At 47.2% G+C, this 20,280-nt stretch overlaps 1 pseudogene; it reads right to left on the bottom strand.

The window, feature by feature from the left end:
- Positions 1-832: 832 nt before the first annotated feature.
- Positions 833-14,356, bottom strand: LOC146394464 (claudin-34 pseudogene; annotated as a pseudogene).
- Positions 14,357-20,280: the final 5,924 nt, after the last annotated feature.

Raw genomic sequence — 20,280 nt, 5'->3', positions numbered from 1 at the left:
GAGTTATTTTTGAGGCATTAAACATTTCTAAGTATTTGATCACAGGACTGATTCTTAATGTTTTTCAGGTAGAATATGGCTCTGTGAGGAAATGCCCATTTGTTAGTAATATTGAATCACTGTTGGGGGATATCAGGGAGCCTGATGCCTGGGGTTTGCTTTAAAATCGGGTGGAAAAAGAAAAAGAGGTTCAAAGAGGGGAGGGAGTTCCCAGTGTGGCTGAGCAGGTAAAGAACCCAGTATAGTGTCCGTGAGCGTTCGGGTTCGATCCCTGGCCTCAACCCATAGGTTAAGGATCCGGGGTTGCTATAGGCTCTGGTGTAGGCTGGCAACTGCAGGTCTGATTGGACCCCTAGCATGGGAACTTCCATATGTTGTAGGTGTGGCCCTAAACAATAAATAAATAAATAAAAAACCAAACAGGGGAAGGGAGAGATAAAGCTAGTGTGGCAGAATCTTGCTACCTTTTGAGTCTGGTAGTAAAGTGGGGGAGTGGTTGCATGTACTCTTCTCCCTGTGCACATCTTGGACAGTCTGACATGATACAGGTGATTACCAGGCTGTAGGAAAGAAGGCTGGTTGTTTTTAGCAGAAATTGAAGAGGGAGACGTGAGTCTCTCTGAAACCTCTGTCCACACGAGGTTGAGAATATGGATGATTTATTTGACAGTCATTAAAGTGCAGATCCTATAAGACCAGCTGGCAAGTAGGTAAGATTTTTAATGGGATTTTGTGTATTCGACTAGGCAATGAGTGATTCAAACGCAGCCACAGAGGGTAACAGCCATTATCGGCCCAAATTACCTTTGACGTGGCCTAGAGTCCTTCCAAGTCAGTGACACAGCAGCCTGATGTAATCCTTCCTATGAAGCCTGGTAATGTGGGGTTTGGAAAGCCAGTGCAACGAGGAATTCTCTGTGTCTGAAGGTGCGGGGTGCACTCGGCTCTCTAGCGAGTATTTGTAAGAGAGGACAACCAGCCCACCAACCAAGAGTGCAAAGGAACCCAGACAGGCCACGAGAGCAGCCCCGCTGACTTCCTGGGAGTCCGGCTTGAAGGGAACTTTGAAAGAAGGTGGGAAGGAAGGTGGTGCGTCCTTGACAGACTGGTGGTTCCAGACCACAGCAGCTAGGATCCAGGCACCAGCAGCTATGTTCAGCATTCCTGCAACAGCAAATGGATTACAGGTTTCTTCTGCACTCTTCTCAGGTACATATTCCTAAGCGCAAAGACGATGGCAGCTTTGCCAAAAAGCCCTAGAATGCTTGCAACTATCAGGAAGTTTTGGGCAACACGGATATCAAGTGGGATGTAAGTATCGTGATGGTTGTAATGGTGACACCCGCTGGCTCTGTTGACGCCATCAAGGTGATGGAAGGGGCAGGCTCTCCACATTCGCACGCAGGCTAGGCCGGAGGGTAAGAGCGAGGTGTTGTTGACATACCCCACTCGCCACTCCGCCAGGCCCATGGACCTGGTGCCAAGGATCCATCCGATGGTGGCCACCATGAACCCTGCCAGCTGCTGTTTAGGGCTTCCGTTGAACAAGGGCATGGTGGCCACGCTCCCTGGGGAACTGCAAAGGAACACAGGGCATCCATCAGGAGACTGGGCCCCTGGTGCCTGGAACAGACCTCTGGGGTGAGCAGTGCTCTGCTGAGAGGGAGGTTCTCAGCTGCAGGGGAGGTGCTATGCTGGGAGGCAAGCGCTATGCTGGGGGTACAAGTAGGGGGGAAGCATGATCCTGAGAAGGAGGCCCTTTGTTGTGAGTGAAGCGCTATGCTCAGAGAGAGAAGTGCTTTGCTCAGGGAGAGGAGCTATGCAGGAGGGAAGGGCTGTTACCTGGGGACAGAGACCTCTGTGGGGATGGGGGTGGGGGCACAGGCCATGCAAAGATGTGAGGGGCCAGCTGGCATTATGGACTGAAGCCTTAACGTGCAAAGACCTTCAAACAGGCAGTTCCACTTTGGGGCATTTGTGCACACATCTCATCGAGACTGGCCATAAACATTTAGTCGCAGAGAGGGTCAGCACTGCGGGGACTATGGAAAAATGGGGAAACAACTGCCAGTCCCCCCAGAGGGCTTGGTGACCATCATTTGTGCTCATTCCACACAAGGGAGCTCTGTGCCAACATTCACAATGTAATGGCACGTCCGTGGTGTGGTGTGTTGTGTCTGGCTCTTCTCAAGGTCCATCCGTTTCGGAGCATGTGAGTGCTTTGTTGCTGTGTCTGCAGAGGAGCATTCAGTTGTATGGCTGGACCACCGTTTGGTGATTCATTCCTCTGTGTTTGGACATTTGGATTGGTTCCAAGTTTTGGCTGTTGTGAACAATGCTGCTATAAACAGACTTTAATAAAACGTTGGCTGGGCCCATGTTCTCATGGCTCGCATGTGGACACCCAGGGCAGGGATGAGTGGATCGTATGGCAAGTGGAAGGTGAACTTTTGAGAAAGCTCGAAACTGTTTCCCTGCGTGGCTGCACCATTTTACATTCCCACCAGCAATGGGTGACCCTCCCAGGTTCTCCATATCTTCTCCAACGTTTGGATGTTTTTAGTCGTTTTGATGATGGCCATCCTAGTTGGTGATGAAATGCAAAATATGACCAGAAGGAAGATGGTCACAATCTATCGAGTACAGTCTGTTATAAGAACTTGTCTGTATAACGTAATCAGGGACATGAAAAGAACTGGGGGCGGGGGTCTATATGCTGAGAGGGGTTGTGGGATTGGAAAGCTATTTCTATCACAAAGAACCATATATTGATAGAAAAGAGCCCCTAATCTAAGTAGAGAGCTCAGTCAGTCACCCCGGGGCCAGTACCCACACAGCCAGTGCTCGGCTGAGGAGACATAGTATCACTTCTTCCTTATTTGTCCTGAGACTTTTCCAGCTCAGAATGCAGCCCAAACAGAGTTCACCTCTGCCTGCTGTTGAAGACAGGATTCACACAGTAGGCATCTGAGTGTGACTGGCTTCTTTTGCTCAACACTCTGTTCACAACCTCGGATTGTTTCTTTTATGGATATTTGGCCTTTCAGTAGATATTGGTCATGGGCATGATTCTTGAAAGAAGAAAGACTTCATTCAAGTGAAGCAATGGAGGGCGGATTCTGGTGTGTAAATACACTTGTGTGTTGTGGTCAGGAAAGTAATTCATTCACCATGACCCTTAGCAGATGTGAGAGGAGCCCAAGCCTGGCCCAGGGAGGTAGCTCAATAGCCATAGAAGGAAAAGCCAAATATGAGGAAAACAAAGGACTGTGTTTTACAGGTTGAGTTCAAGTTACATGAACGGTTGCATTGGTCTCTTTATCTTCAGTATCTGTGTCAGAGTCTTCTGTTTTGTTTTCACTCAACCTGGCGAAAAAGATCTTAGACCCAACAAAATACAACCTAAACTCAAGAGGTTGGCTAATGTAAGACAAAAGAAATCAAAACAGGAAATAGCAAGTGTTGGCCAGGATGTGGAGCAACCGGGACCCTTGAGCTTTGCTGGTGGGACTAGAAACTGGTACAGCCACCGTGAAGAACGATCATTCCTCAAAAAAACTAGAATTACTGAATGATCCAGCAGTTTCTCTTCTGTCTATTTCTACACAACAGGAAAGGCAGGGACTTGAACAGGCACTTGTGCACCCATGCTCATATCAGCCTGATTCCTGAGAGGGAGACATGGAAGCACCCAAATCTCCATCCATGGATGAAGGGATAGACAAAGTGTGGTCTCTCCATTCCTTGGAGTACTTTTCAGTCTTAGAATGGAAGGAGATTCTGTCCCAGGCTGCAGTAGGGATGAGCCTTAAAGACTAGTTCTGCTGAGGGAAATAAGCCCATTACAGAGAGAGAGAAATAGCATATGCTCCCACTTAGATTCAGAACCTCGAGGGGTCAGATTCATAGCCCAGGGAGGGAGGAATGGACATTTAGACCAAGGCCTGGAGGAGGGAGGCATGGGTAGTTAGTGTTACCAGGGCCCAAGAGAGGGTGGCATGGGTAGTTAGTGTTCATCTGAGGCAAAGGTTTCCCTTTAGGGAGATGGATGGTGTTGCTGGCTGGGCGACATCGTGCATGTTTAATGCCACTGAGCAGTGTGTTTAAAAAGGTAAAATGATGAACGTTGTCTATGTAACCACCTCAAAAAAACACATAGAGAACAAAGAAGGCAGAGTTTCTACTAACCCATCTCCAGAGGAAGGAGCGTCTGGGGTGAAGGAAGGCCCGCTTGGCAAGGAATACCTGCCATGGATCTCAGGTCCCCTGTCTGACATCTTCTCCTCTCAGTGCCTGGCTCCTCAGTGTGGACAGAGCTGAGTTCTCAGCCACACTGTGAACCTGGCCTTTGAGTCCCAGGTCCTGTCCTCAGCCTTCCGCTGATACCACGTTCTCCTGCCCATTGTCTGCACCTCCAGCGTTCCCAGTTGCTAGGTCACTAATGCCATGGCAGCGGCCCTTCTCCTCTTGATCAGGGAACGACTTTGGGTTTCGTTTCTTCCTCTGGGCTACTCTTCGACTGTCAGCTTTTTTTATTCTGAAATAAAAAGACATGGAGCCCGAGTCCACTTTTCAGATCTTTGTGAAGGTTTCAGACATGCCCCCTAATCCCTTTCACATGTCGCTCAGATATGGTACCTAACCCATCTCACCTGGAGTTAATGCCATTTCTAAAGCTGTGGCAATGTGCACATGCAGGTGTTCGCAGAAGGGGCAGCCACTGGGGGGGATTTATTTGTGAAAGACCACGGACGAGGAACACATTAGCAGAGACACCCTCATTCACGGGGAATGACCTCCTTCCACTTGAGTCTTGGGTACACACGGTACCATGAGTCAGGTAGGATGGACCGGGTAAGATCACTCCTCATTTGTCAGAAACTGGCCTGCTCAGATGGGGCCAGCTTCCCATGGGGCTTCTGTCTGTCACCTAGCCATCCCAGAGGACTCGATTTTACATACAAGGTGGACCTCCAGGAGTATCCGTTGCTCACTGTCTTTCAAGGAAGGAAGCAGAGGGATGTGCAGAGATGTCAGTGAAACACATGCCCACTGAACTTATCACTGGGTTGCAAGTGGGACAAAGCGTGGTGGTGGGGGGGACGCGCTTAGAGAATATGTACAGTTACCCACTTTATATCCTTCTAGTGAGACATCACACAGCAATTCCAATTATATTCCTGAACAGCTAAGGAAGTTCCCACTGTGGCTCAATGGATAAAGACCCCGACACAGCGTCGCTGAGGAAATGGGTTGAATCTCTGTGCTTGCTCAATGGGTTTAGGATCTGGTGTTGCCACAAGGTAGGGCATAGTTGGTAGATGTGGATCGGATTCAGCATTGCTGAGGCTATGGTGTAGGCTGGCAGCTCCAGCTCCGATTCCACCCCTAGCCTTGGAAGTTCAATATGCCGTGGGTATGGCCCTAAAAAGACAAAAATAAATAATACACGCTGGAGTTCCCGTCGTGGCTCAGTGGTGAACAAACCCGACTAGTATGCATGAGGACACAGGTTCGATCCTTGGCCCCCCTCAGTGGGGTGAGGATCCGGCATTGCCTTGAGCTGTGGTGTAGGTTTTAGACACGGCTGGGAGGTGGAGTTGGTATGGCTGTGGTGGAGGCCTGCATCTGTAGCTCTGATTTGACCCACTATACTGGAAATTTCCACACGTGCTGAGTGGGGCCCTGAAAAGACAATGAAATGAACAGAAAGTCCCCTCTCAGGGAAATGAAGGAAACAGGAAATGCTCAAGAGACATTGGATGTGAAAGGTCGATTAAGACAGAATTGTCTGAGGGGCACACACTTTGCTTAAAACCATGTAGCTTCTTCTTTTCAGCCCATGTGTAAATAGGAAGATAAATGCTGGATTGTCCCTGATTATATGAGACTTGTCTTTTCTCCTCTAGAGCAGTTTTTACAATGAATGCATATTCATTGATACGGCAAAGAAACAAACTAATGAGTAATTTCTGCGAGCAGCATGTCCAAATCAACCTCTGAACAGCAGCCTTGGATTTCAGACCCAGGGCATTGCCATTGTTCCCAGTATTGACTGAGCTTCTGCTACCCTCGTGTGGAGAAGTAGAAGAATGCGTCTGCATGGAGAGGAATTTATAGAATCCAGGCGGTTCTTTCCATGTTGATAGTACACAACTGCATTAAAAATTAACCCATGCTCATGATAGAAAACTGAAAGGACCCCGAAAAATACAAAGAAAGAAGAAAGTTAGCCATCATCTCCCTGTGCCATTGGCTCAGGAACCTGAGTTCCTTGGCAGGGGAGATCAAGGATCAGGGTGCAGGCATTCTTTCAGTAGTAAGTCAAGATTTCTGCTCTTTGAGTGCGAACCTAGACGGTGGTTGTGCTGCTTGATTGCTGCTTTTTGATCTCTGTTTGAGCCTCTTTATTTCTACAGGTACCTAGTAGTTGCATCCCTGTTGAGAGACTTTGCTTGCTCCAAGTTCTTCTCTTCTGTTTTAGTTTTGTTTGCTGTGCTAAAAAATGTACATGTATATATTGCAATGAACATCATAGACATCATCTTGGTGAAATTACATAAAGATTTCTACACCGTAACTTCCAAACAGAATCTTGCTTGAGGACTCCATGCATTTATAAATATACTAGATCTTGTGCAGTTGTACCTAGAAGAGTGGTGGATTTGTGTGTAGTTCGTATCCAGCTGCATAATTGAAATTTCTGCTGGGCTGGACGTGGGCTCTTTTTAGGTGTAGATGCTGTTTAACAATTTAGCAACTTCATATCCCCTTGTAATTAGAGCCCACATAAAAGCAAAATTTTTGTCTTTGATTTGCTTAGTGTGATCTTCTATAGCTTCATGTAAATTTCTGCAAATGTCATTTTTTCGTTCATTTTATGACTGAGTAATATTCCCTTGTATATATGTACTTCTGGAACACTCTTATGTAACAGTGGTAATGATGAGTTTTTCAGTCTGGTTCCTTCTTTTCAGGGAATTCCTCTAATGCAGTGATTGACAAGTGGGGACACCAAGGTCAGTGACGGGGTGCTTTCCTGGGGCGAAAAGGGGAGCACTTGTCATTTGTGAAAGCCCCACAGACGATTTGGAAATGACCCCGACCACACTAAGGCCAGGACCAAGTCCATTAGTGTTTAGCCTTTATTGTTTTGTTTTCTTAGAGCCACAGCCGTGGCCTGTGAAATGCAGAACCAAAGCTGCATCTGGGACCTACCCCAGAGCTCACGGCAACGCTGGATCCTTATCCCACTGAGGGAGGCCAGGGATCGAACCCATATCCTCACAGATTCTAGCTTGGTTTGTTACCACTGGGTCACGAATGGCAACTCCAGAAGGTACATGTTGTTAAAATGTGGGCCCCTCATACAATTGTGTCTTAATCTGCCTTTCATATCAAATGTCTCTTGAGCATTTCCCTGTGTCCCTACGTTCTCTGATAGGGCAGATTTAAAAGGCAGCTCACTCGTGTCCCAGCCTGTGAACTCACTGTAAGGTGCTGACCCGCTTTAAATCGCTCATTTCAGTGGTTCAGTGGTCTTGAAAGTAGAAGAGCTTTCCCAAGCATAGGATATACATGAAAAGCTACATCACACCACCCTGTGCATCACTACTTTGAGTAGCGATGAACTGCAGTATCATCTCTCCATGTGACAGCCTCACTGTGGTCGGAGGTGTGGCTTTAAAAGCCACATTATTCAATAACATCTATCTTCAAGGAACACTGAACTCCTGAAGCAGAATCTCTAATGGACTGCTTCCTGGCCTTCGTGTGGTGGGGCCATTTCTGAATCGCCTGTGGGCCTTTCACAAATGACAGGTGCTCCCCCCTCGGCCCCAGGAACCCACTGCCTCCACGGACCTTGGCATCCCCTCTAGGGGATCACGACACTGAAGGCACTCCCTGAAAAGAAAGGACCATACTCTAAAACTCTTCTGTGCCACTGGTGACATAAGATTGTTCCTAAACTACCTTAGACAAGGGAATATTCCTCACCCAGAAAAAAGAACCAGCTAAGCACATGTGCAGCCACATGGATGAACCTGGAGATGATCATACTCAGTGAAGTAACTCAGAGAAAGACCAAAACCAGATGATATCACTTGCATGTGGAATCGGATGAAAGTGATACAAGTGGATCATCACACTACGGGAAGAACGTCTAAGACAAAGAACCACGTGACATCACCAGTCATGGGGACTGTCATGAAAAATGATACAGAAGGTCTTCTTCCCAAGACTGAAACAGACTCGACGTTCTCAAAACCAAACTTAGGGTCACTAAAGGGGAACACTTGGGGGAGGGATACGTTGGGAGGTTGGGATTGGCACATATGCACTTGTATATACACAACCGATTGAGTCACAAAGACCCAGTGTACAGCCAATACAGGGGGATGGCCTATATGGGAAAAGCATCTGAAAACAAATGTGCACATGCCTATAGATAACTGACTCCCTTTGTGGCACACCTGAAACTCACACAACATTGTAATAAGTCCACTGGACTCCAAGGATATTGGTTTTTAGCATCTGATACAAAAGGATTTATTGACAAAACAGAAGATGACTCACAGATCTCCAAATCAAGCTAATGGCTTCCAATGGGGAAACGCGTCAGGAGGGAGAAATGAGGGGTTTGGGATGAACATATACACACTACTATATTTCACCTCGAGAGCTATGGTGGGGGTATCCCCTGGGCCGCAATGGAATCTTTCCCTCTAGCATCCATGAGGATGCGGGTTTGATGCCTGGCCTTGCTCAGTGTGTTAGGGACCCAGGATTGCCATGAGCTGTGGTGAACTTCATAGATGTGGCTTGGATCTGGTGTGGCTGGAGCTGTGGCTTAAGCTGGCAGCTGTGGCTCCTCTTCAGCCCTTAGCCTGGGAACTTCCATATGCCACAGGTGCAGTCCTAACAAAGAAACACAAACACATACACACACAGAACTAGCAAGGACATTCTTTATAGCACAAGGAACTCTACTCAATGTTGTATAATAAACCATATGGGAAAATAAAAAGAATTGGTAGAGATTTGTATGTAAACAAAATCCCTGTGCTTAAACCTGAAATTAAGACAACATTGTTATAAATCAACTCTCTTCCAATACCTTTCAACTGATACAAATGAAAAATAAATTTTAAAAAGATTGTTCTGAAAGTTGTAGCCAGGGTGATGCTAGTCAGGAGTCAGAGCAATGAGGTCTACCTGTCCTAGAGAGGCCTGCACCTCAGGGTTCAGCTAAAGTGTTTCTACAGCTAAGAAAGGCCCCCTCCAGCCCAGCAGCCGATTCAGTTATGCGGCTGAATCCAAACTACACAAATATCCACCAAATGTCTGGGCACAATGTGACACCCTCTGGTAAATTCATAAAGGTGTAGAGTCCTTGAGCAAGACTCTGTTTGGAGGTGACATTGTAGACGTTTTTTGTAATTTCTCCAGGATGATCTATGATGTTCATGGCCACATTTATTTTCATCACAGCAAACAAGACACGAAAGAAGAGAAAACAAGCAAAGGGTCTGAAGAGGAGTCAAATTACGAGGTCCTTGTAAACATGAAGGCGCTTGAAAAGAGATAGACAAAGCAGGAATGAAAAGGCATAAGCAAGGTCTGTCTAGGTGAGCCTTCCCACAGCAGAAAAGCTGACTGGGTGCTGAAAGAATGCCTGCACCCTCATCTTCTATCTCCCCTGCCCAGGAATTCAGGCTCCTGAGCCAATGGAAAAGGGAGCTGCTGGGTAACTTTTCTCTTTCTTTGTAGTTTCCGGGGTCCTTTCAGCTTTCTATCATGAGCAAGGATTAATTTTTAATGCTGTTGGAAGGAATACCTGAAGAACATGCAAAGACCACACTGTGTTGTATCATTTACTCTGCAATGGAAGCATTCTCCTATTTGTCCACAGGAGGGCAGCCTAAGCCCTGTGAATAGCAAGAACAGCTTCCAGTATTGGATCTTCAATGGAAGCATTCTTCTATTTGTCCACAGGAGGGCAGCATAAGCCCAGTGAAGAGCGAGAGCACCTTCCAGTGTTGGGTCTGCAGGGGAAGCGTTCTCCTATTTGTCCACAGCAGGGCAGCATAAGCCCAGTGAAGAGCAAGAGCACCTTCCAGTGTTGGGTCTGCAGGGGAAGCATTCTCCTATTTGTCCACAGGAGGGCAGCATAAGCCCAGTGAAGAGGGAGAACCCCCTCCAGCATTGGGTCTGCAATGGAAGCATTCTCCTATTTGTCCACAGGAGGGCAGAATAAGCCCAGTGAGGAGCAAGAACAGCTTCCAGCATTGGGTCTGCAGTGGAAGGCTACTGTTCCGAGGCTGATGTTGTCTTGCTGCTTCTGCACATTATTCTTGAGTGTGTTCCTATTTCAGATCAGTGCCTCTACATACTTGTAAAAGCCGATAGAGAGGAGAAAAGAGAAGCCACCTGTCACCAGGGACAATCTGGCATGGATCTTCCTATTTACACAGGGGCTGAAAAGAGGAAGCTACATGGCTTTCAACAAAGTCTGTGCCCCAAGCCCAAGTATAACCTCATCTACCTTTCATGTCAAATGTCTCTTGAGTATGGCCCATTTGCCCTACATTTTCTGACAGGATGGTGTTTATTTGTTGTTGTTGTCTTTTTAGGGCCACCCCTGTGACACATGGACGTTCCCGGGGTAGGGGTCAAATCAGAGCTGCAGCTGCAGGCCTCTACCACAGCCCCAGCACTGGGGGATCCCAACTGTCTGTAACCTACACCAGAGCTCAAGGCAATCCCAGATCCTGAACCCTCTGAGAGGGGTCAGGGATCAAACCTACCTCCTCATGCCTGCTAGTCAGGTTAGTTACCGCTGAAGGAGAATGGAACTGCAAGCATGCATTCCTTTTTATGAATGCCCTGGTGTAGTGCCAGCACCCCTGGATTTTAGCACTGAGTCTCCATGCAGATGCATTCTCCTACTTCTCCACTGGAGGGCAGCATAAGCCCAGGGACTAGCAACACATTTTGTAGGTACTGAAGGCTGCGGTTCCGTGGTTGATTTGCACATGCAGCTTGTACAAATTGTGCATGCGATTGTTCATTTTTCAGATAAATGACTGCACATACACTGTACAAGTGATACAGAGGAGAACATGCAAGTCCCCTGTCACCAGGGACGATCTGGAATTTCCCTTCCTATTTAAACATGGGTTGAAAGGAGGATGCTCCATGTTTTTAAACAAAGAGTACGCCCCCAGTGCAGTTGTTTCCTCATCTCCCTTTCACATCGAATGTCTCCTGAGCAGTTGTCTTTTGGCCTATCTTCTCTGATAGGGTGGATTTTACGTTTCTGTTTTTGTCTTTCTGGTTTTAGGGCTGCACCTGTGACACATGGAAGTTCCCAGGGTGGGGGTCAAATCAGAGCTGCAGCTGCAGGTATGTACCACAGCCCCAGCCACAGGGGATCCGAACTGTGTCTGTTACCTACCCCTCAGCTCAAGGCAATCCCAGATCATGAACCCACCGAGTGGGGCCAGGGATCGAACCGCCTCCTCATGCATACTAGTTGGGTTCCTTACGGCTGAATCAGAACAGAACTCCAAGCATGTATTCCCTTGGAATGAGGTTGTGTAGGACCACCATGTAAAGAACACGCCTGGATTCTCTGCATTCCTCTCCAGGCAGAAGCATTCTTCGGTTTGTCCACAGGAGGGCAGCATGAGCACAGTCATTAGCAGGAGGGATTTCAAGGTACCAGGTCTGAAATTAAGGCTGCTGTTGAGTGGTTGACTTTGACAGGCTGCTTGCACAAAGTATTGATGAGATGGTTTATTTTTTTCGGGTAAATGGCTGTATATTCTTTGTAAAACCTTATATTGAGAAAAGTCACCTATACTGAAGAAGGACCTGACGTTCTCTTCACATTTATCCATGTGATGCAAAGTGGCAGCTGCATGTTTATAAACAAAGTGTGCGCCCCTCATACACTTGCGTCCTAATCTGCCTTTCACATCAACATCTCTTGAGAATTTCCCTGTCTCCCTAAGTTCTCTGACAGGGTGGTTTTCAGTGGCAGCCCTGTGACCAGGCGGATGAACTCATTTGACCCTGCTCACCTGATCAAAAGAGGGATGAGGGCTTTGGAAAGGGAAGGAGGATTTAGGTCCTTGACTGTGAATTGTAATGGTCCTTTTGGCTCTGTTTCTTTTGAGGTTTAAACGCTCCTTAAATTATCTTGGGCCTGGTGCCTTCATCCCTGCTGGGGTCCTGTTTTCCTGTTTCTTTGGTGTCCGGAGCCTGGGTGGAACCTTGATGGGATGGTTGTGTTAGGTCCTCCGTTTGGTTTTCTCCCTCCAGTTTCTAGATACCGCCTCGCCCTCAGGAGGGAGGAGGGCGGACCCCAGCAGCCTGATGACAGCCACCTCCTAACAGGGCTGCTCTGCTCTTCTGCGTCCCCCACACGTGCAGGTGGACAGCGCTCTGGCCACATGGCCCTGCGGGAACCGGGCAGCTGCTCTCAAGTCCAGACCCTGCCCTGGCTGCTGCTTTGACTGGAATGCAGTCTGTGTCTCTGATAGACTCACAGACATAGAAAACAGACCTATGGTGACCTAAGGGCAAGACAGGGGAGGGGAATTAGGATTGTGGGATGAACAGACACTACACCTTATACAATAAACAACAAATACGTAATGCCTGGCAGAGAGCACTAGTCCATATCTTCCAATAATCTAGAATGGAAAAGAATTATAAAAGATTATTGATATATACATGTGTGTGTAACTGAGTACATTGCTGTACACCTGAAACTAACACAGTACTGTAAATCAGCTACACTTTAGAAAAAAAAATACATGTTCTAAACCTGATTGTGGAAGCTCCTGCTATGGCACAATGGGATTCGGGGCATCTTGTGAGCTCCAGAACTTGGCTTCAATCCTGGCCAGGCACAGTGGGTTAAGGATCTGGCATTTCCGTGAGCTGTGGTGAAGTCTTCAGATGCGGCTCTGATCTGGAGTGGCTGTGCCTGTGGTGTAGGCCGGCCGCTGTAGCTACGATTCATCCTCCAGCCTGGAACTTCCATATGCAGCGGGTGTGGCCCTAAAAAGACCCACACAAACACACACAAAAATGTAGCTACCTCTTTGCATCATATATATACAGGGGAAGATAAATGCCAGATTGTCCCTGATTGTAGGTGACCTGTCCGTTCTCCTCTCTATCAGTTTTTACAATGAGTAGATAGTCATTTATCTGAAAAATAAACAATCTCATGAGTAATTTGTGCAGGAAGTATGTCAGAATCATCCACTGAACAGACTTCAGAACCTTGAAATTGTTCCTGCTCTTGACGGTGCTCATGCTGCCCTCCTGTGGACAAACCGAAGAATGCTTCTGCCTGGAGAGGAAAGTCGAGAATCCAGGCGTGTTCATTTTTGCTGTTGCTGTTTTCCCTGCTAAGTCACAGTCCATGGTATCAATGTAGTAGAGTTTAACTCTGCATAGGTCAGAGAATAGTTTGGGTGTGTTCAGCTTTTCGGTGGACCTAAGTTTTCCTTTCTCTGGGATCAATGTCCAGGAACCTGTGGGTAACTGTGCCTTAACTCCCCTTCCCCTGTAACCTGCCTTCAGCGATCGAGGTCGTTTTAATTGTGGCTCAGACAGCCTTGCAGGTTCTCCAGGCAGCAGGGAGCCTCAGCAAAAAGGGGTTTGCCTGAGTCGTTGGCCAGGACTCGGAGTCAGCTGTGTCTTGTTAGAGCTGAGCTGCTTAAAAATTCAGGTGGGAGAGGGTCCTGGCCCCTGCAACTGGGCATGCGCGAGGGCCCTTTGGCCCTTGCAGGGCCTGTAGCTTAGTTACGCCTGCGCATGACGAGGGTTTCCACATCTTTTCCCATCATCTTTCAGGTCTCCGAGCTCCCTGCGCTCCCCGCGCTCCAACCAACGGTTCAGAACGCGCCGCTGATTGATCCCTTACCCCCGTGCCTCTGGGGAGGTGGGTCTGACGCCGGTTTTCCTGTCTCCTGGCTTGGCTGCTTTGGGAGGGACCCCTGTGTTGGCTGCGAACCTCGGCGTCTCAGCGTTTTGCTTTCCTGCGCGTCGTCGGGCAAACCAGCCTGGTTTGGGACCGCCCAGGCTGGGGCTGCTGGGCACACGGTGAGTGTATGGTCAGGTTTTTAAGACCCCGCCAGAGCATCTTCTGCAGGGGCTGTGCCCGTCTCGTTTCCTCCTCCTCATGGTTGGAAGGTCGGGTTTCTCCGCATCCTCCTGAGCACTTGGCGCTGTCAGGGTTTTGTTTTTCATCTCGGCCTTTGTAGCAGGTGTGTGATGCCATGTCCTTGTGGTTTTCCTTTGTGTTTCCCACACGGCCAGTGACGTTGCCGGTCATTCCATGTGTTTGTCATCGGTCTGTCCTCTTCAGTGAAATGTCTCTTGGTGTCGCCTGCCTGCTTCCCGGTTGGACGGTGCGGTTTCCCCTGTTGAGTTGTGAGCGTTTGCTTTCGTTTGGTCTCCCCTGTAGTGAAGGCTTGGGCTTGCCTCCCCAGCCTCCCTCAGCCTCCTTGGTACCCGAGGGAACCCAGATGTCGGTCAGGTCCCCAGCCCTGCAGGGCTGGGCGTGTTTCGGGAAGGGAAAGCCAGCTCCTTCTCTTGCTCTGGGAAGCAACTCCCCATGACGGAAGGTCTGAGCTTCTGCCTCGTTAGGAATGTTCAAAGCAAGTCTGAACACACAGCAAGACCTCACTATCACACAGACCGAGCTTATGGAGGGAGAGACAAGGCTCGTGGTGAGAGAAGAACTGAACAGAGCACAAACCATGCACAGTGCCCGATGGCCTTCCTGGGCCCTGTCGGGTCCCACCATCCCCCATTCGCTCCGGACCAGGATGGCCGAGGTGGGCTCTCCCGACCCCCTGGTTCCAGGCGGGCCTCCCAGGGGAGAGGAGAAGGCAGGGCTGTGCTGAGGGCCCTGGCTCCCGCCTGCACCAGAGCTTAGCTCCTGGGAGGACAGCTGGCTTGAGCTGGGTTCTGCTCTTTCCTGTCCCGTCCCAAATTGGGAAGACTCAGTGTGTGCCTCCTCCTGCAGGCTAAGGGGTCCGCCTGCCAGGGTATGGTGGACACGTCCTGGCTGAGGCCCCCGAGCCCTGGAGATACAGACTTCATTCCAGCCAATCAGCAGCCAGGTCAGGGTCTGGACTTGAGAACAGCTTCCTGGTTCCCCCAGGGCCATGCGACCAGGGCGCTGTGCACCTGCACATGTGGGGCACACAGCAGAGCAGAGGAGCCCTGAGTTAGGAGGCGGCTGTCATCAGGCTGCCAGGGGCTGCCCTCCTCGCTCCTGAGGGTGAGGTGGTATCTAGAAGCTGGAGGGAGAAAACCAAACGGAGGATGTAACACAACCATCCCATGTATAAAAATGAGCATAAATGGCAGATTGCCCTGGTAATAGGTGACTTGTCTTCTATATATCAGTTTTTGCAATGACTATATATATTCATTTTTCTGGGAAATAAACAATATAATGAATGATTTGGGCAAGCAGCATGTCGGTATCAACCACTGAACAGCAGCCTTCAATTTCAGACCCAACACCTTGAAAAGCTTGGTCCTGCTAATTGACTGCGTATGCTGCCCTCCTGTGGAGAAATAGAAGAATGCGCCTGCGTGTAGAGTAATTTGTAAAATCCAGGCGTGTTCTTTACATGTTGATGCTACACAACTTCATTTAAGAGAAGACATGCTCATTATTGAAAACTAAAAGGATCCCAAAAATATAAAGAGAGAACAGAGTTACCCATAGTCTCACTTTACCATGGGCTCAGGAGCCTGAGTTCCTGGGCAGGGGAGTTTCATGTTCAGGGTTCAGGCATACGTTAAGTAGGTAAGTCAACTCTTCTGCTCTTTGAGGGCTAACCTAGAACTTGGTTGTGCTACTTGTTTCCTGCTTTGTTTAATCTCTCTTCAAGCCTCTTCATTTTTACAAGTGCCTCGTAATTGGATCCCCGTACAGAGACGTAGCTTGCTTCAGGTTCTTTCTTTTGTTTTCTTTTGTTTTTGTTTTGTTTGCTGTGCTAAAAACAACAAAAATAAAACGTTGCAGTGAACATCGTATATATGATCTTGGTGAAATGACATGAATATTTCTACAGTGTAAATTCCAAACAGCTTCTTGCTCCAGGACTCCATGCATTGGTAAATGTACTAGATATTGTCATATTGACCTAGAAAGGTGGTTGATTTTTGTTTATTAGCATCCAGCTGCGTAACTGATTTTCTGCTGAGCTGGAAGTGGCCTTTTTCAGGTGTAGGAGTAATTTGGTTGAACACTAATTTCTGTGCATCTCTAGGATAATTATACCTATTTTCCTCTGACTGTTTACTTGGGTCACCCTGGCTAGAACTTCTAAAACAGTCCCTTTTTATTCATTTTTTAATTTTTAATTTTCATCTATGTTTATTGGAATAGAGTTGATTTATAATAATGTTGTCTTTCAGGTGTAGAGCACCGTGATTCCGTGGAAATATACACACATATATTATTTTTAGATTTTTTTTCCCCACATAGAGTATTACACAATATTGACTAGAGTTCCTCATGGTATATAGAAGGTCTTTGTTAGTTAGCTCTTTTGCATCCAGTAGTGTCTGTATGTAAATCTCAAACTCCTCATTTGTCCCTCCCACCACTGTTCCCCTTCTGTAACCTTTAGTTTGTGTTAAAGATCTGTGAGTCTGTTTCTGTTTTGTAAATAAGATCTTTTGTATCAGTTCTTAAAAATCAGTGTGATAGGGGAGTTCCTGTAGTGGCGCAGCGGAAACAAATCTGACTGGGAAGCATGAGGTTGCGGGTTTGATCCCTGGTCTTGCTCCTTGGGTTAAGGATCTGGTGTTGCCGTGAGCAGTGGTGTAAATGGTGTAGGTTGCAGACACGGCTCCGATCCTGTGTTGCTGTGGCCGTGGCGTAGGCCGGCAGCAGCAGCTCTGATTGGACCCCTAGCCTGGGAACCTCCATGAGGCGCGGGTGTGGCCCTAAGAGATACAAAAGACAAAAAAAAAAAAAATCCATGTGATGGGAGTGGAGTTGACTTACAATGTTGTTAGTTTCAGGTGGGCAACAAAGTGCGTCAGTTATACATATGCATAGACACATTTGTTTTCAGATTCTTTTCCCTACAGGCCACCACTGTGTATTGGGTAGAGTTCCCCGTGCTGTACAGTAGGCCTTTGTTTGGTTTTGGTTTTCTTTTTGTTTTTAGGGCCAGGGGTTTAATTAGAGCTAGAGTTGCCAGCCTACACCACAGCCAGAGCAACACAGGATCTGACCCGCATCTGTGACATACGCCACAGCTCACAGCAGTATCGGATCCCTGACCCACCGAGTGAGCCCAGGGATCAAACCCACATTCTCATGGATAAGTAGTCGGATTTGTGTCCACTGCAGCACCATGGGAACTCTGGTCTTTGTTCCTTAGTGATTGTGTATATGCTGGTCCCAACCTCCCAATTTATCCCTCCCCCCAACATTTCCCCTTTGGTAACCCTAATTTTCCTTTCAATATCTTTCAGTCTGTTTCTGTTTTCTGAATACGTTATTTTGTATCATTTTTTTATTAGAGTCCACATATTAGTGATCTCCTGTGGTATTTGTCTTTCTCCGTCTGACTTCACTTAGTATGATCATCTGTAGGTTCATCCATATTGCCGCAAATGGCATGATTTTGTTCTTTTTTCTGGCTGAGTAATACTCCCGTGTATAAAGTACTTCAGGAACAATCTTATATATCGGTGGTAATGGTGAGTTTTTGAGTCGGGTTGCTTCTTTTCAGGGAATTCCTCTAGTGCAGTGATTCACTAGTGGGGACTGCAGGGTCCATGGAGGGGGTGTTTTGCTGGGGCCGAGGCAGGAGCACCTGTCGTTTGTTAAAGCCCCACAGGTAGTTCAGAAATGGCCCCACCACACTAAGGCCAGGATAAACTCCCTTAGTGTTTTACTCCTAAAGAGGCAAGTGTTCCTTGAAGGTAGATGTGATTGAATAAAGTGGCTTGGAAAGCCACGCCTCCTACCACAAGGAGGCCAAGAGGAAACGGACTCCTTCATCAGCGGCTGGATTCTAAACGGTGATTCAGGAGGGCGAGTCAGCAGTAGCCAGTGGAGCTGAATGGGATCAGCCTTTCTAACCTGCGCTCCTCTCCCACAATCCCCAATTCCTCATTTTTTTCTCTAGATTCAGCCTCTAGAGAAAGAAACAAACAGCCCCATCGCAAGAGCAGCAATTATCAATTCGTAGAAACCACCCAAATGCTAATCAATGAAATAAATGTCTTAGTAAATCGGTAGAAGATGTTAATAATTTCTAGCTTGAAATTATAATATCTTAGAGCAATTACCATTAACTGGGTCTCAATCCACAGGGGTAAATCCCAATCAGAACGTTAAGTGACATTTATCAAAGTTGACTAGTGATGGATTGGGTGAGATGATGTGGTTTTCCATGTATATTTTATACGTGGGAAAATCTTTTATGCTTCAAAGACAGTATAAACCACCTAAATGACCAATTTCAATCAGGTAAGCACAGTCCAGGGAGTTCAGAGGCTGGGGCACGAGGCTGCCTTTAAAATCTGCCCTGGCAGAGAACTTAGGGAAACAGGGAAATGCTCAAAAGACACTGATGTGAAAGGTGGTTAAGAAACAATTGTATGAGGGGCTCATACTTTGTTTAAAATCATGTAGCTCCTGGAGTTCCCATTGTGGCTCCTCAGCGGTAACGAACCCAAGTAGCATCCATGAGGATATTGGTTCAATCCGTGGTCTCACACAGGGGGATAAGAAACTGGCATTACCATGAGCTGCGGTGTAGGTTGCAGATGGGGCTTGGATCGTGGGTTGCTGTGGCTGTGGCGTAGGACGGCAGCTGCATCTCTGATTCAGCCCCTAGCCTGGGAAAATCCATAATCCTTTGGTGCCGCCCTAGAAAGACACCCACACCCACACACCCACAAGCCATGAGTGCCACCCTGGCTAGAAGTTCTGGAACAATCTTTCTTGTTTATTTTTTTATTTTCATCTTTTCAAATTTATTGGAATAGAGTTGATTCATTACAGTGTTGTCTTAGTTTCAGGGGTAGAGCACAGGGATTCACTTTCCATATACATTTATATCCATTCTTTTTAGATTCTTTTCCCCATGTGTTATTACAGAATATTGAGTGGCGTTCATTATGCTCTACAGTAGGTCCTTGTTAGTTACCTGTCTTATGTATACTAGTGTGTTTATCTTAATCCCAGACTCCTGACTTATCCCTGACCCCCTATTTTCCCTTTGGTCACCCTTAGTTTAATTTTGAGATCCATGAGCCTGTTTCTGTTTTGTGAATACTTTCTTTTGTGTCATTTTTTAAAAAGCAAAGTTACTGGTGTAGAGTTGACTTACCGTGTTGGGTTCGTTTCAGCTGTACAGCAAAGTGAGTCAGCCACATCCATACATCCATTCCTTTGCAGATTCTTTCCCATATAGGCCATCACAGAGGACTGAGTAGATTCCCTGTGCTGTTCAGTAGGTCTTTGTTACTTATCGATGCTGTACATGGTACTTTGTATGTGCCAGTCCCAGCCTCCCTGTTTATTCCTCCCCTGTCGTTTCCCCTTTCGTAACCTTAAGTTTGGTTTAGCAGTTTTGAGTCCGTTTCCATTTTGTGAATAAGTTGTTTTGTCTCCTTTTGAAATTGGAGTCCATGTATTAGTGGTCTCGTGTGGTGGTTGTCTTACTTCTCTTCATATGATCATTTTATTTGTCACATTTTTTATGAGGCTCCACATGAAAGAGATATGGTATGGTTTTTGTCTTTATCTGACTTGCTTCCCTTAGTATGATCATCTCTAGGTTCATCCATCTTGCTGAAAATGGCTGTATTTCTGTCTTTTTTGTGGCTGAATCATATTCCATTGTGTATGTGTACTTCCGGGAAAACCTTACACAACTATGGTAACGATGAGTTTTTGAGTCTGGTTCCTTCTTCTTAGTGAACTCTTCTAGTGCTTTGATTAACAAGTAGGTGGTGGGGACTCCAGGGCCAGTGGAGGGGTGGTTTGCTGGGGCCAAGGGGGGAGCACTTGTCTTTTGTTCAAGCCCCACAAATGATTTGGAAATGGCCTCACCACACTAAGGCCAAGAAAAACTGCATTAGTGTTTCACTTTTTTTTAATCTTTTTAAGGCCTCATTCGTGGCATGTGGAGGTTCCCAGGCTGGGGATCAAGTAAGAACTATAGCTGCCGAGCCATGCAACAGCCACAGCAATGCCAGATCTGAGCC

The sequence above is a fragment of the Sus scrofa genome, chromosome X (assembly GCF_054392235.1).
Source record: "Sus scrofa isolate SSC_HxYL_T2T_F1_AM1 chromosome X, Sscrofa_HxYL_maternal_Yorkshire_Landrace_v2.0, whole genome shotgun sequence".
In the NCBI taxonomy this organism is placed as follows: domain Eukaryota; kingdom Metazoa; phylum Chordata; class Mammalia; order Artiodactyla; family Suidae; genus Sus; species Sus scrofa.
Note: the sequence above shows the minus strand (reverse complement) of the source record. Positions and strands in the feature narration are given on the sequence as shown.